The sequence below is a fragment of the Neomonachus schauinslandi genome, chromosome 14 (assembly GCF_002201575.2).
Source record: "Neomonachus schauinslandi chromosome 14, ASM220157v2, whole genome shotgun sequence".
Taxonomy (NCBI): Eukaryota; Metazoa; Chordata; class Mammalia; order Carnivora; family Phocidae; genus Neomonachus; species Neomonachus schauinslandi.
Genome location: NC_058416.1, coordinates 37,267,446 through 37,281,023, shown reverse-complemented (window position 1 = coordinate 37,281,023; position 13,578 = coordinate 37,267,446). Strand labels below are relative to the sequence as shown.

At 42.7% G+C, this 13,578-nt stretch overlaps 1 protein-coding gene and 1 pseudogene across 4 annotated transcripts in view; both read left to right on the top strand.

The window, feature by feature from the left end:
* The window catches only part of MAPRE2 (microtubule associated protein RP/EB family member 2), a 155,122-nt gene that overhangs the window by 122,089 nt on the left and 19,455 nt on the right, over window positions 1–13,578 (top strand). The gene's annotated exons all lie outside the window — the stretch shown is intronic.
* The window catches only part of LOC110576919, an 18,892-nt pseudogene continuing 5,377 nt past the window's right edge, over window positions 64–13,578 (top strand).

Below are 13,578 nucleotides of genomic sequence, written 5' to 3'. Positions count from 1 at the left end.
TAGCAGGTGTCCCCCATTGGTCTGTCACGGAAGCCACAGAGAAATGCATGCTATTTTGATAGAATGTCCATGAACCTGAAACAAATATATTTCTTCCAGAGCCTAACCTCTCAGGTGACACAGCTCAGGAAACACATTGAAGTCAACAGGTAATAAATAGGATTTTTCATGTTCCAGAAGGTAGTAGTTCTTAAGACTCGTGTTCCTAATACCTTGACCATGTGCACCGCATTGGTCTTAATCAGGGAGAAAGGATTATTTTCAAAAGTCAGGCCAGTCATACCCTTTTTAATGAAATAGGTTCTGTCTCTTGGACGTTGTGGGATGGAAAAACTATACTGTGGAAAAAATTATAGCAAGGTATACATCACATATAGAACACTGTTTTAAAAGCTATAATAGGTGAAAGGCTCCTATAAATACAGTAAGACCTCATTTTTCTTGAGGTCATGTATCCAGCTCTTGGGAATATAGCCAAGAAAATGTAAACCAAAATGTCTTCCAAGAGTCAGAATAGGTGTTGTAAAATCTATAATATAAAATGTGTAACAAACATGGGGATATGGTGTCTCAGCACATAACTTATTAGGGCAAGGACTACACTGACAGCAATAGAAAGTATAAGCATCAGTAAAGGAGGAGCCAAAAAACTTCAGAAAGCTTGCTAAACAGCCCAGCAGCCTGAATGCTTTATCATAGAATCAAATAGCTCCATGCCTCTCCATATCCCTCAGAATTGGTGGGACACCAGCATGTACTAACTGATAAACTCAGAGTTCCCTTCTAATTCTTAAGATTCTGTTTATAATCATCTCCCCCATGAACGACTTACAGTCTCTACAGTGAAACCCCATTCAGCGCCATCTTCTTTATATACAAGTCCGATTTTGTCCACCCAAAATGGAAGGCAACATGCTTGATGCTGAGGTGTGAGGGTCAGCTCTCTGGGAATTCTCAGATCTAGATCACAGTTAACGGACAGTGATGCCGTGTCAGTAACATTCAGTAATTTCTGTCCTGCCTCTAAGCCTTGTCACTTCTCAACCATCTGCATTAGTGGAAATAAGCACTGGCTGGTATAATCGAAAGCAGGAGATCATCTTTATTTTTTCGTTTCGCTTTGGGATACTTGATGGATTTTGCAGTGGATCTTTCTCCCCAGGTATTTCCTTAGGCTAATATTAAAAGTAACTTGCATGTCCTGACTATAATACATTAAGAGCAGTAAGGAGAAGCTCCAGAGCATCTTGTGGTAAAGGGCCCATATTAAGAGTGGAAATATGATCATGGAATGGATCCTCCACATGTTGATAATTAAGTACAGTCTAAATTGACCCCCCCAAAAAAGTTTTTTCATCATACAGACTACTTCTATAGCCATGCTCCGTGGGTTGTTGGCTTTTGTATGAAATAGATGCACTCCACATACTCAGTGCCTTCTGCTGTTGTGAGAACATGCTAGGTTTTTCTGCCATTTCAGTAGAGACACAAAATATCCTTCTGCGGCTTCAGAGAAGCCGTAGAGCCTGTTGGTGTCTGTGTGTAGTTGGATGACTTACCTGCACTGCAGTAAGCTTTCGCAAAAGCAGAGGCTACCACATGAGGGTGAATGGCTGCCTGACAAGTTGTTCTATCTACATTTTGAAGAATTGCATCTTGAATTGCTTTTGATCTACCAACGAGGAGCCTGTGTTAAAATATACATTTTCATAATGATAGAGCTCTGTTAAGTGCATATATCATTGTGAGTCATGATGTTTATAAGTTTATTGCAGTGAGCCTTATCTGCAACTCAAGATAGCGGGGGGGGGGGGGGGGGGGTTCATTTGTTAAGTATGAGCACTTACTAAACTTAAAAGGAAATTTGAAGTTGCAGTTCCTATAGCAACCACAGCTTAGACACATTGCAAATTCACATATATTAATGTATTTAAATCAAATTCTCATATACAAATACAGTGTGATGCATTTAGAGTTGCTGTGGAAATTGAGTCTGTGCTTTCTCTTTTCCTCAGGGACTTGAGTGTTCCAGCCTTAAAATGAGATCAATAGAAATATTAGATGGTTTCAAAAAGGAAGCAGCCTGAGAAGTATAATAGAATAAAGGATTTGAACAATCATACTTAAATCCCTCAATGTAGATGTAAATAAATCCTAACGGTATTTTTCCAAAACTATGAATATGTAAATACTCTCAGTTGTCTTTAATTTGGGTTCTCTAAGGCTGTTCATAGGTTTATTTGTTGACTACCTGTGATCTAAGTAAACATTGCCTGTCACCTTCTTTGGGGAAAGAAGAGTTACTTTTACTTTCCCAAGAAGTTCTGTTTTGTGTTTTTAGGAGAGGCAGTGAAATGTAGCACGTTATAGTGATTTTGTCCTTGTTCTGATCTTGATTTTATGGCCCAAAATATGGTATCTCTTAGTACCACATGCACTTGAAAAGAATATGTATCCTGCAGTTTGGGGTTGTAGAGTGTTTTAGAACTATCAGTTAGATCAAGGTAGTAGATAATGTTACTCAGATCCTCTATGTTTTTACTGATTTTTGTTTTTGTCTAGTTCTAACAATTGCTGTGAAGAAGGTGTTACATTGATTGTGGAATTGTCTTTTCTCCCTTCAGTTCTCTCAATTTTTGTCTCCTGTATGTAGGGCTCTGTTATTAGGTGCATACATATTTATGATTAAGTCATTCCAGTGAGTTGACCGTTACATTTTATGAGGTGTCCCTCTTGATCTTTGTTAAAACTCTTAGTCTTGAAGTCTATTTTATCTGATACTAAACAGCCACTCTACCTTTCTTACGCTTACTGTTTGCATGGTATATCCTTCCCCATGATAAGTTAAATTTCTGCCTGTCTGTCTTTGACTTTATATTTGAAGTGTGCCTCTTGTTTAGCTTATAATTGGGTCTTGCAGTTTTATTCATCCTCATAATCTCTGGACATTGCAATATCCAGTCCATTACAATTTAATGTAATTATTGATTTGGCTGCATTTAGGCCTACCATATTATCATTTGTTTTCTGCTTGTCCCCTCCGCTTTTTCTTTTTTTTTTTTAAGATTTTTATTTATTTATTTGAGAGAGAGCATGAGAGGGGAGAGGGTCAGAGGGAGAAGCAGACTCCCCGCTGAGCAGGAGGCTGATACGGGACTCCATCCCAGGACTCCAGGATCATGACCTGAGCTTAAGGCAGTCACTTAATCAACTGAGCCAATGGGATGCTAAAAAGCAACCAGCAGCTAGTGGACATTATTGAGAAAGTGAAACCTGAGATCCGGCTGCTGATTGAGAAATGTAATATGGTCAAAATGTGGGTACAGCTCCTGATTCCCAGGATAGAAGATGGGAACAACTTCGGGGTCTCCATTCAGGAGGAGACAGTTGCAGAACTAAGAACTGTTGAGAGTGAAGCTGCATCTTATCTGGACCAGATTTCTAGATATTATATTACAAGAGCCAAATTGGTTTCTAAAATAGCTAAATATCCCCATGTGGAGGACTATCGCCGCACTGTGACAGAGACTGATGAGAAAGAATATATCAGCCTTCGGCTCATCATATCAGACCTTAAGGAATCAATATGTCACTCTACATGACATGATCCTGAAAAATATCGAGAAGATCAAACAGCCCCGGAGCAGCCGTTTTTTCTTTTTTCTTTTTTTTTTTTAAGATTTTTATTTATTTATTTGAGAGAGCGCATGAGAGGGGAGAGGGTCAGAGGGAGAAGCAGACTCCCCGCTGAGCAGGGAGCGATGCAGGACTCGATCCCGGGACTCCAGGATCATGACCTGAGCTTAAGGCAGTCACTTAATCAACTGAGCCACCCAGGTGCTCCCCTCTGTTTTTTCTGTTTCTCTTCCCCCTGCCCTTTTTTAAAGTACACTCCACACCCAGCATGGAGCCCAACACAGGCCTTGAACTCACGACCCCAAGATTAAGACCTGAGCTGAGATCAAGAATTGGATGCTTAACCGACTGAGCCACCCAGCCGCCCCTGTTTCTCTTTTCCTGTTGTCTTCTGGGTTTTCTTATGATTATTTTTTTTCCAGTTTTATTGTGAAATAATTGACATATATCACTGTATGATTTTAAGGAATACAGCATGATGGTTTGATTTACATTTATTGTGAAATGATTACCACAGTAGGTTCAGCCAACATCCATCTTCTCATACAGATACAATAAGAAAATAAAAATCTCTCCTTGTGCTGAGAACTCTTAGGATCTCCTCTCTTAACTTTTCTGTAGATATACATCAGTGTTAGCTGTAGTCATCATGTTGTATATTACATCCCTAGTACTTACTTATAACTGGAAGTTTGTACCTTTGGGCCACCTTCTTGCAATTCACCTCCCCCTGCTCTCTGCTTCTGGTAACCACAAGTGCAAGCTCTTTTTCTGAGTTTGGTTGGTTGGTTGTTTTAGAGAGTCCACATGTGAGATCATACAGTCTTTGTCTCTCTGTCTGATTTATTTCACTTAGCATAATGCCTTCAAGGTCCACTCGTGTTGTTGCAAATGGTAGGATTTTGTTGTTGTTTTTTTTTTATGGCTGAAAAATACTTCTCTGTGTGTCTGTCCAACAATTTATCCATTGATGGACATTTAGATTGTTTCCATGTCTCAGCTACTGACATGAGGGTGCAGATATCTTTCTGGGTTACTGTCTTCATTTCCTTTGGATAAATAACCAGAAGTAGAATTGATGGATCATATGGTAGTTCTGTTTTTAATTTTTTGAGGATCCTCCTTACGGTTTTCTGTAGTAGCTGCACCAATTTCCATCCCTACCAGCAGAGCACAAGGGTGCCCCTTTCTCCACATCCTCCCCAGCATTTGTTCTTTCTTATCTTTTTGGTGATAGCTGCTCTGAGCAGCATAAAGTGATAGCTCATAGCGGTTTTAACTTACATCTCCCTAATGAATGCTGATGTTCAGCATCTTCTCATATACCTGTTGGTCTTTCATATATCTTTGAAGAAATGTCTGGTCAGGTCCTCTGTCCATTTTTTTTTAATCGAGGTGAGTTATTTGCTTTTTTTTGCTGCTGAGTTGTATGAGTTCTTTATGTATTTTGGATATTAATCTCTTGCCAGATACATGGTTTACAAATACTTTTCCCATTCTGTGGGTTGTCTTTCCCCTTTGTTGATGGTTTCTTTTGCTAAAGCAGAAGCGTGTTAGTTTGATGTAGTCCCACTTGTTTATTTGTTGTTGTTGCTTGTGCTTTAGGTGCTATATCCATATTCTGGAATTTAAAAATACTGTACATTCCATCTTAATTTATTGCCTTCCTAACTATATCTCTTTGCATTAATTTTTTAGTGGTTGCTCTAAGAATTACAATATATATATATATATTTATCTTTTCACAGTGTACTTAAAACACATATTTTATCTCTTCATGTAAAATGTGGAACCCTGGCAGCCCTTCCTCCCACTGTCCTTTGTTACAGTCGTCATCTGTATTACATCCACATACATCATAAATCCTGTAAGGCAATGTTACAAGTTAGGCTTTAAGCCGGCATTGTTCAATAAGTGGCTCTTGAGCAGATGTGCTTATTCTACATTGAAATGTGCTGTATGTATAAAATGCATGCTGGATTTGGAAAACTTAGTGTGAAGAAAATGAATATAAAGCCTCTAATAATTTTATTGATTATATATAGGAACCGTAATCTGTATATATTGTATGTATTTTGCACATAAAAATTCATGTCCTTAATTTTTTAATTACATGATTAACATTACATTTCTATGAGGCAGTACTGTTTTAAGCAATAAAGAAATTAAAAGAAAAAATAGAGGGCTTTTCTCCCCAGCTTTTACCATTTCCACTCTTCTTCAGTCATTCCTAAGTATCTGCGTTTCCTACTGATTTCATTTCTCTTCAGACTGAAGAACTTGCTTTAGCATTCCTTGTAGAGCAGGTCCAGTGGCAACAAATTCTTTTAGTTTCCTTTCACTGTAAATGTCTTTATTTCACCTTCATTATTGAAAATTGCCGTAGATAAAGAATTCCAGCTGATCATCCTTTCTTTATGCACTTTAGAGATGTTGTTTCAGTGTCTGTGGCCTCCAGAGATGAGAAGTGCTTGCTCAGGGGCGCCTGGGTGGCTCAGTCGTTAAGCGTCTGCCTTCGGCTCAGGTCATGATCCCAGGGTCCTGGGATCGAGCCCCGCATCGGGCTCCCTGCTCGGCGGGAGGCCTGCTTCTCCCTCTCCCACTCCCCCTGCTTGTGTTCCCTCTCTCGCTGTGTCTCTCTCTGTCAAATAAATAAAAATCTTTAAAAAAAAAAAAAAAAAAAAAAAAAAAAGAAGTGCTTGCTCATTCTAATCATTCTTCCCCTGTGTGCAATACGTTGTTTCTCTCTGGGTGGGTTCAGAGTCTCTTTGTTTCTGGATTTCAGTAGTGCGACTGGGATGTACCTAACCATGATTCTCTTTGAATTTATCTTGTTTTGGAGTTCATTAAGCTACTTAAATCTCTAAGTTTATGTGTTTTACCATATTTGGGAGGTTTTCAGCCATTATTTCAAATATTTTTCAACTCCATTCTCTCTGTTCTCTCCTTCTGGGACTCCGTTTATCCATATTTTAGAGCTTTTGAAATTACCCGCACAGCTTCCTGAGGTGCTCTTCACTTTTTTCCCAGCATTCTTTCTCTTCTTTAGATTAGATGGTTTCTATTAATACATCTTCAGGCTTACCCTCTTTTTCCTCGATGTCATCTCTCTTCGGTTGAGCATTTTTAAAATTTCAACTATTGCATGTTTTCGGTGGTAATTCACTTTCTTTCTTTCTCTGTTGATATTGCCTACCTTTCATTTACTGTGACCGTATTTCACTGAGCGTGGTTATGAGATAGCTGCTTTGAAGTTCGTGTCTGCTAATTCCACCATTCTGACCACCTCACGATTGGCATCTGTTGATTTTATTTGAGAACCTGTCACATTTTCCTAGCTCTTCATAGGTTGAGTAATTTTGGATCATATCATAGACATTGTGGTGTTTTGTTGGGGACATTGCAGCTTTTGGTGTTTTGCTCCAAAGAGTGTTGATGTTTTTGGTTTAACAGGGACTTAATTAGAGTCCAAGTAAAAAGTACTCAAGAAGTTAAATTTCACTGAGAGGGTCCAGAAGGCCTGTGCCTTCATGCAGGACTTCCTTTTCCTCATTACCCACAAAACCTTGGTCTTCACTTACCTTTTGAGAAAAGTCTGCCCTTTAAACATAAATGTTGCTCTCACCCCAAAGCCATTATTTATTCCAAGAAATGCATTTTCCCATGTCTGCTCTTTAGACCAGACCGGTCCATGATGGCACTTGACGTCTCAGAGCCGTAGGGGAGGCCCAGGCAGCCTTCTTGTCCCTTCATGGTCTCCCCATCAAGATAAGTCATGTCTGTTTATTCATGCTCCTGCTTTTAACTGCCCTCTCAGTCCCCCATCATCTAACCATATACTGTACCACCCACATACCTGTTCACTTCTTCAAGGATCAGATAGATGTTCGTTTTAAGAGCTCATGTAGTATCAACTCAAAACAAGTAAGAGGTGCCTTGTTACTAATCTCGTAAATAGTGAGAATTGTTTTCCAGTAGATGCTAGCATGTCTTACTACATGAACACTGTCTCTTTCACTCCATCCCTGCCCTGCGTCAGTGTTGAACCCCCTTGGTCTCCTGCTAGTAAGAAACCATCCCATTGCTAAGCTGCATTCCACGTGAGGGCTGTTCATGGGAAGAAAGGTGTTGGTGGTTTTGTTCCTCCGGTTACACATCCATCTTAGGTAAGATATAGAAGATGCACCACTGGGCATCAGGATAGTTTTCTCCTCAAAGAGCAATTGAAACTGCATTTCTCAACCTGTAAGGATAAAACCACAGCATACAATATGCACAGGGCTCTGCCTTGCCAGGATACTGACTATCTGTGAGTTTGGAAACATGAAGAATTCAGGAGCTTCTGATAGGAATCTTATGGTGGTATCTGAGGATGAGGCCAAGAACCTTCTTCCTAGGAACAGCCATGCATTTTTGATTGCATCTCAATGTGTTTGCTTACTGAGACCGCATCTTTGACAGGTGATTTACTAATTCAGTGTACAACTTTTAGTTTGGCTTTTTGAAATCAAAATAGGACCTAATTTTCCATAAAACTAGAATTTTTGAAAGCTTAGAGATCAAAACCTACAACCATCACCCCTGTTTTTGAGGTGGGGAAGCTGCGGCACAGAGAGGTTCAGTAACTTGCCAGGGTCACACTCTGGAAAAGGGGACCCAAAGTTTGAAGTTTGACCCTGTGATTCCAGAGCCTGCACTCTGAAACCATTATAATGCCTCTGACGTATCATGGATGTGGTCTTGTTTTATGTTCTTATCTCCTCCTCACACTATTCTGAACCACAGTAAATTTTCACAAACCACATTCAAATTGCATAGCCTCTGGAGGACCTAAAGGACTCTGCAGTGTCCTGTAGGCTTGAAACAGAGCACATGCTGTTCAATTTGAATGGCATTCGTTTTGTAAAATAGCAATAATTTTTCAAGTTTAAAAACAGCCTCATGCATCCTTGCAACAGGTTCTTGGTGAGCGTTACCCTACTTTCTATAAACCCATCAGTGCAGGAAACAGTGACCTCGGAGCAGAAATATGTATGAAGCCTGGCATACTGAGCCCCAGATGAGTGGGATTACTAATCTCGGATTTCTTAATCCTTTGATTCAAATCCTTCTCTGAGTAGATGGTCTGGGTAATTTCAGAGGAATATAATATGCCCCTCAGACAAAACTGGCAAATGTTTTGGCAGGCCCTCCTCTGCTCCCTCCCACAGGACTCTGCAGAGGACCCATGGCCTCCTTTGTTGTCCCACCTGCAGCTGGGAACCAAACCCTCCTAGTCCTTCCGTAAACAGCACTGAGTCCTTTCATAACCAGCATCAGGTCATTTTTACTGCTTCCTGGGTATGTTGAAATATTAATTGGTTTTGCACTAAATTCCACAGGTTACTCTGATCATCCCTTTTCTCTCCAAAGGAATAATAACTTGGTGTTTGGCTTCTTAACCTCACAGTAAAACTTGTGTGGCCTCAAAAGGCAATGACTTAGCATTTATTCTCAGTTTCCATAAACAAAATATCACCGGTCACCTTTGTACCTATTTTTCTTTCCTTTGTCACTTGGTGTGTTGGGCAGGAATAGAAAATAGTTTTGACTTTGAAGAATTTTCTAGACTCCCTTTGAATTGGGTGAACTAAACTATCAGCCAGTTCTGTCTTGTTCAGTAATTTTTTCTCCATTTGCCACACTCATAGAAGGTTCTCATTTAGAATTTGTTGAATTGATTTCAATTGAATCACTGCGTGTCCATTTGGATCCAGGAAGACGCAGTCCTTAAGCTGATATATGGCTATTTTTGATGTTCTCCCCAGTCATCTCCATCACATGAGGAGCCCCTTGTATTATAGCTTAGGAAATAGCATGGTGCCCTACACAGTAGCTCAGAAAAAAATTTCTTAAGGCGCAGTTCCTATTTACTGGACGTGTTGTTCTTTTTATGAAAGCTTTACTTGAATTCTCATTCGTTCATTCTCTCAACATGTATTTAAGGCACTGTAAGAGGTTCTGGAGATACACAGTGATTCAAGGAAGTTACAGCCTTGTGACAAAACATGGCAATAAATAGACAGTAGCAGTAAAGTGAGGTGTATGCTATCAGGGTGTGTGGAAAGACCACCTGAGCTGGTCTTGCATGTTCTAGAAAGGCTTCCTGGGGAAGAGTGAGATTTGACTAAGACTTGCTGAATGAGTAGAAGTTAGCCAGGTCAGGAGTATGGACAGGAGCACTGCAAGCTTTCAGAAAGAGTAGAATGTTGATGTCAACAGAGAATATGCCATATTGAGTGAAATGCACATTGTTCCGCGTGAATGTTGAGATTGTAAGGCTGCAGAGGTGAGCGGGGCACCCTCGTAGGAGTTGAGAGGTGGTCTCCATGTCGTGGTGCTGCAAAACAGCTGCTGCAAACTTAGCAGCTTAAAACAACACCACACGTATTGTCTTCCGCCTTCTGAAGTCCAGGCCCAGCTTAGCTGTGTTCTCTGCTTGAAGGTTCCACAGGTGGCGGTCTAGGTATTTGCTGGGGCTCTGGTCTAATCAGAGGCTTAACTGGGGAGAGCTCCCTTGGGCTGTGACCGTTTCTTTGAGGCTGCCGAACTGAGGCTTCGGTTTCTTGCCAGCAGCAGCTCTCAGTTCCCAAAGGCCACCTGCAGTCCCTCGCCACGTGGGCTTTTCCAGCATGCGTGCTTACTGCATGGAAGCTTGCTTCTTCAAGGCCAGTAGGGGGATTCTCTCTAGCATGTACGCTAGCCAAACAGTTCTGTAGAGTACCGTCATCATGAGAGTGACCTCCCATCACCTTTGCCGTATTCTCTCAGAAGCAAGACGCAGGTCCCACCCATACTCTAGGGGAAGGGACTGTACGAAGGTGGGATTACCATGAGGTGAAGCTCACTGGGGGGAGGGGGTCACCTTAGGTTCTGTTGGTCACAGAGGTTTACACTTCAAAGGGGGCCGTTGGGAGTCATTTAAAAAGTTTTAAGTACAAGTTTGCTCTTTCGTACAGAAAATCCATGGAGGATGTAGAGTTACAATCCAGAAGAACAGCTAAGAAGCTGTTACAACGGACCATTTAGGGGAGGAGGTTGGCCTAAACAAAGGTCATGGGCCATGTGGGTTATGAAGACTTTTTAAGGAGATGGAGTCAATAAAACTTGACAATTGGATATGAAAAGTAAAGGAGAAGGGAAGCCAAGGATAAGTGATGCCCACGTTTCTGGCTTAATGGTTGCTTGGTGGAAGCAGAGAGCCCGGGACAGGAGCCAGCTACAGAAGAGGAGAGGAGAGGACTCCTGTGGGGCTCAGCCCTGGTTCTCACCTCCCTGAGCTCCAACTGCTCTGTGGCCTCAGACCATGTCTCTCTCTCTGCAAGGGAGTCTGGGTAAGATAGTTTTAAGAGCACAGCTGACTGGCCACCATCAGAAAAACAACCTAAAGCACTGGTCTTGACAATGGAGTCAGTAGGACTGTATCTGTACATTATGAAGTCATTGTGTTCCCCCCAAATAGCCGTCTTAATTTGTAAGGCTTTTGCTTAAAGGACTGCTGTATGCCAGGAGCACAGGGACACCATGAGGTCACGGTGATGCCTTTGTGTTTTCATTCTTAGTGGTCTGGGTACGTTTGTTAGGCTGCTTCAGCCACCAGCTTTTCTTATTGCTGTAGTAAACAGGTTGGGGGGAAGGAGGTTCCCCTAAATTGTTGGGATTCTGATGTGATTGTTTTCATGGGAGTGAGGGATTCTCGCCATTTCTAGAGAGAAACTGCTCTGAGGACAATTTGAACTAAGTGACTGGTTAGCACCTCGTGTGTTTCAAAGCACACTTCATTGTTACCAAGATATGAGAGGTGTGAAAAGTCAGTTTATCACAAGAAATACACCACATTCAAATAACTATTCAGAGGTTAGATTTTTTAATACTTGAGCCATTTGAGGAGGAGGAGTTCTTTCGTGCATTTTTTCCCAGCATGAAAAATTCTCTGAAACCATAGTGACTCAAGCAGAGCCTGGAAAATACTGGAGAATCACATGATGGCTAAAAATAAGCACATCATCTCCAGCAGGGACAGTAAGCAGGGCAGAAGTAACTCGGTTTTGTGAATGCTCACACTGCTGGATACACTTGGGCCCTCCTGCCCATCACAGGGGCAGGCTTTGTGACCGCTGGCTGGGGAAGGGGAGCCCCCAGACCCCGGAGCTCTCAGTGCAGGGCCAGCCGCACCCTCCCCAGGCTCCTGACTTTCGGTGTAGCTCGCTGGCATGCCCTCTCGGGGCAGGGTCAGTTATCAGACTGTGTAATGACCCTCGAGCAGTGAACTGGGAGGGACACGGGCTGACTCATAGCTCCTGTCACTGCCTCGTTTTCTTCAACCCTCCCCCTGGAATCCATAGCAGCTGCTATTGATCGCAGAATGTCTTCTTGTTACTGTTAATATGGCAAAGTGTAAGTTGTATACGATGGCCAGGCGTTTGGTGCCTGTTTAAGAGGGTACACGATAGGGTCGTCACCACTGGAGCACCGTGAATGATGTACCAGAAAGAAAACTTGGCTTGAGCGCTCGCTGCTCCCACCCAGGAGAATGAGGCCGCTCTGCATCTGCCCTCCACACCGCCAGGGACCATGGCACCCCTCCGCTCAGGAGCCTGCAGCGGCTTCCCTCTTCCCTCGGAAGGAAAGCCCACGTCCTAAGCCCAGCCTCTCAGGCCCTAGTGATCTGCCCCCCACCCCCACCCCCTGCCCCCAGGCTTGCTGTGCTCCAGCATCTCACCTGGCTCCTGAACAGATGAGGCAGGGCCTTTGCCTGGAATGCTCTGCTCCTGGCTTCCCCTCTCTCAGGTGTCTGTTCAAATCTCACTTTCTCCACGAGGCCCTGAAGTAAGGGTTACTCCTGCAACCGGCACGTCGCTTTCAGGGATCCCGGAAGTTGCAACTGTGGAGTTGTCACAAGAGATGGAGGCTTCTTTGAGGACTGGGACTTTGGAACCAGGCTAACCCCCCATACGTGCCTCAGTCTCTGCTGGGCTGCTGCAGGACTCCCACCAGCAGCGAACACTTAACGGTCCTTCTGAGGGGGCCTGGGTCTAGTGAGGCCCATGGAAGGCTTGAGGGTCTGAGTGAGGAGTTGAGACTGGAAAGAGACGAGTGGTGGACACTCAGGTTCCCTGGAGTTGGTCCTGCAAACGGCTGCTCACCCACCCCAGCCCCCGCCCAGCACTGCTCACCCCTGCCCTGCTCTACCTTTCTCTTTTCCATAGCATTTACTTGCTATTTTATTATGTTATTCATTATCTAATTTCCCCTGTTAGAATCTAAATTCCACCAAGACCAGCATCTTCTGTTTCGTTCATTGATTTATCCCAGCTGCCTATAGCTTGCCAGGTACACAGTAGGGGTTCAGCAAACATGAGCTGCGTGAATGAATGAGTCAAAGTAATTTAAGAAGGAACACACAGACTTGGGCTGCAGCCTGCTGATTTTCAAGATAGAAAGTAAATGGAGCGGGAGAGCCTAAGCCTTGGTGCCCACTGGTGGTTTATGGCTTAAAATTTTTTATAGAGATTTTCTTGAAAACGAGTTGGATTTTCTTATTACTTTAGCAGGTTCGTTTTAATTTTGCTAGTACCGAGAAATGGGAAACCTGTGTACTTCGTCATTAGTTGAATCACCTCTCATCTGCTGAGTAATAATAACGTGAGCTAACATTTAATGAGCACCTACTATGTGCCAGGCTCTTGTGTAAGAACTTTCCATGTATGAACTTATGTATTGTTCCCAACTCTGGGAAACAGGCACTGCTATTGGGTCTTCAACATAAGGCCCGGCGGCAGCCCAAGCCACACCACTCAGCCAGTAGCAGAGCCAGGACTCGTGGCTGCAGCCCCCCCCTTCAGTTACCGAGCAATGGGAAACCTGGGTACCCCGACATTAGTTGAATCACCTCTCATCTGC